The sequence below is a fragment of the Opisthocomus hoazin genome, unplaced genomic scaffold (genome assembly GCF_030867145.1).
Source record: "Opisthocomus hoazin isolate bOpiHoa1 unplaced genomic scaffold, bOpiHoa1.hap1 HAP1_SCAFFOLD_188, whole genome shotgun sequence".
Lineage (NCBI taxonomy): Eukaryota > Metazoa > Chordata > Aves > Opisthocomiformes > Opisthocomidae > Opisthocomus > Opisthocomus hoazin.
In genome coordinates, this window is record NW_027449083.1 from 77501 (window position 1) to 80720 (window position 3220).

Sequence of the window (3220 nt, forward strand, 5' to 3'; positions counted from 1 at the left end):
ACAAGGCTCGTGGTTTCGGTCCGTGTCTTTCGCTTTTTGCCTGGCCCCGATCGTCTCGGTTCGTCCGCCCCACCGCCCGGCGCTGCTTGCGGCCGGCACCCACGGGTAACCCGGCCCGAGGCCCACACCGGCGCCTGGCGTGCTTTAGGACACCTGAGGGCTCGCGGGGCCGCGCGGCCGTCACACAGCCCGGTTCGGTAAAGAAGCCCGAGGAACCCCAACCGAGCAGGTAGCGGGATGGGGGGGGGTGCGGGGTGACACGGGGAGGCACGCGCCCCGCCGCTTCCACCACCGCCGTCTCTTTGCTCGTCACGGTCCGCGCCGCTCGGAGGGAAGGGGACAACACCTCGCACGAGACGGGAAGCGACATTGGAAAGGAGACCGCCCGGCCCGAACACCGGAGCCCCGCCGTGGCTCCCTATGACGGGGAGTACGGAAGACCCGGCCCGCCGGGGGCCCTCTCCGACGCCACCCGAAAAGCCTCATCGATCAGGAAAGGGAAGGGGAACGGAGGAGAAGCGGAGGCCCCACGGCCACGGTTCCTGGGACAGCGACGGCCGCACGCGCCGGCCCCCGAACCCCGAACCTCGGGCAGGGCTGGGCAGCACAGGCGCGGGGCCCTGCGTGCGAGCGAGCGAGCGGGCAGCGTCGACAGCAGAAGCCCAACGCGGCTTGGCCACCGGCAGAGCCGGACTGCCGTAGAGGCTTCTCTGCAACGTGCCCGCGGATGGCTGCTGTTAACGGGCGTGGGGAGGGGGGGGGAGCCACGGCAGGCTCCACTCCCAAACCCCGGCCCTACAAGCGTTCGAGTGCCGGAGACCGCCGCCCGTCTCGGCCCGGCCCTGGAGAAACCCCTCTTGGAGCCCTCGCTCCAGTCGGCAACGGCCACCGGAGCCTGCGGGCAAGCAGCGGCTTCGCGCGGCTTCTGGCAGTCGGAAGCGCCGTGCGCGATAGGTAGGAGGCAGAACGGCCACGGCCAGGGTCGCCGGGCAACGCCCGAGTCTGCCGGCTGAGCCGCGGGTGACAAGCGTTCGAGTGCCGGCGACCGCCGCCGGTCTCGGCCCGGCCCTGGAGAAACCCCTCTTGGAGCCCTCGCTCCAGTCGGCAACGGCCACCGGAGCCTGCGGGCAAGCAGCGGCTTCGCGCGGCTTCTGGCAGTCGGAAGCGCCGTGCGCGATAGGTAGGAGGCAGAACGGCCACGGCCAGGGCCGCCGGGCAACGCCCGAGTCTGCCGGCTGAGCCGCGGCTGACAAGCGTTCGAGTGCCGGCGACCGCCGCCGGTCTCGGCCCGGCCCTGGAGAAACCCCTCTTGGAGCCCTCGCTCCAGTCGGCAACGGCCACCGGAGCCTGCGGGCAAGCAGCGGCTTCGCGCGGCTTCTGGCAGTCGGAAGCGCCGTGCGCGATAGGTAGGAGGCAGAACGGCCACGGCCAGGGCCGCCGGGCAACGCCCGAGTCTGCCGGCTGAGCCGCGGGTGACAAGCGTTCGAGTGCCGGCGACCGCCGCCGGTCTCGGCCCGGCCCTGGAGAAACCCCTCTTGGAGCCCTCGCTCCAGTCGGCAACGGCCACCGGAGCCTGCGGGCAAGCAGCGGCTTCGCGCGGCTTCTGGCAGTCGGAAGCGCCGTGCGCGATAGGTAGGAGGCAGAACGGCCACGGCCAGGGCCGCCGGGCAACGCCCGAGTCTGCCCGCTGAGCCGCGGCTGACAAGCGTTCGAGTGCCGGCGACCGCCGCCGGTCTCGGCCCGGCCCTGGAGAAACCCCTCTTGGAGCCCTCGCTCCAGTCGGCAACGGCCACCGGAGCCTGCGGGCAAGCAGCGGCTTCGCGCGGCTTCTGGCAGTCGGAAGCGCCGTGCGCGATAGGTAGGAGGCAGAACGGCCACGGCCAGGGCCGCCGGGCAACGCCCGAGTCTGCCGGCTGAGCCGCGGGTGACAAGCGTTCGAGTGCCGGCGACCGCCGCCCGTCTCGGCCCGGCCCTGGAGAAACCCCTCTTGGAGCCCTCGCTCCAGTCGGCAACGGCCACCGGAGCCTGCGGGCAAGCAGCGGCTTCGCGCGGCTTCTGGCAGTCGGAAGCGCCGTGCGCGATAGGTAGGAGGCAGAACGGCCACGGCCACAGCCGCCGTGCAACGCCCGAGTCTGCCGGCTGAACCGCGAGTAGCTGCAGCGGTTCGATGGCGCTGGTCCGCGAGCGCCAGCCCTCTGCCCTAGTATACGGACAGCGAGGTCCCCGGCCCCGGCGGGCTCGAAGAGAACCGTCTTCCCCCAGCGGGGAGGCGCGCGAGCGCCGCCGACTCTTACCATGACGTAACTGGAGGCAGCGCAAAGCAGCGACCCCTTCGGCAGCTCCGAAGAAGAACCGGGCAAGACGTCTACCTGCCAGAACCGCGGTGGAGCCAAAGTCCCGCCGGAGCGAGGTAGACGAGGCATCCCTTTCCGCCGGCAGCTCCGGCGGCCACATCGGGCACACCGGACCCGGCGGACGGTAAAACGGGTAGACCTGGCCTCCCTGCCGGCAGAACGGGTAGACGAGGCCTCCCTGCCTGGAACCGGGTAGACCTGGCATCCCTGCCGGAAGCGGGTAGACCTGGCATCCCTGCCGGTAAAACGGGTAGACCTGGCCTCCCTGCCGGCAGAACGGGTAGACGAGGCCTCCCTGCCTGGAACCGGGTAGACCTGGCATCCCTGCCGGAAGCGGGTAGACCTGGCATCCCTGCCGGTAAAACGGGTAGACCTGGCCTCCCTGCCGGCAGAACGGGTAGACGAGGCCTCCCTGCCTGGAACCGGGTAGACCTGGCATCCCTGCCGGAAGCGGGTAGACCTGGCATCCCTGCCGGCAAAACGGGTAGACCTGGTCTCCCTGCCGCCAAAACGGGTAGACCTGGCCTCCCTGCAGGTAAAACGGGTAGACCTGGCCTCCCTGCCGGCAGAACGGGTAGACCTGGCCTCCCTGCCGCCAGAACGGGTAGACCTGGCATCCCTGCCGGCAAAACGGGTAGACCTGGTCTCCCTGCCGGTAAAACGGGTAGACCTGTTCTCCCTGCCGGCAAAACGGGTAGACCTGGCCTCCCTGCCGGCAGAACGGGTAGACCTGGCCTCCCTGCCGCCAGAACGGGTAGACCTGGCATCCCTGCCGGCAAAACGGGTAGACCTGGTCTCCCTGCCGGTAAAACGGGTAGACCTGGTCTCCCTGCAGGTAAAACGGGTAGACCTGTTATCCCTGCCGG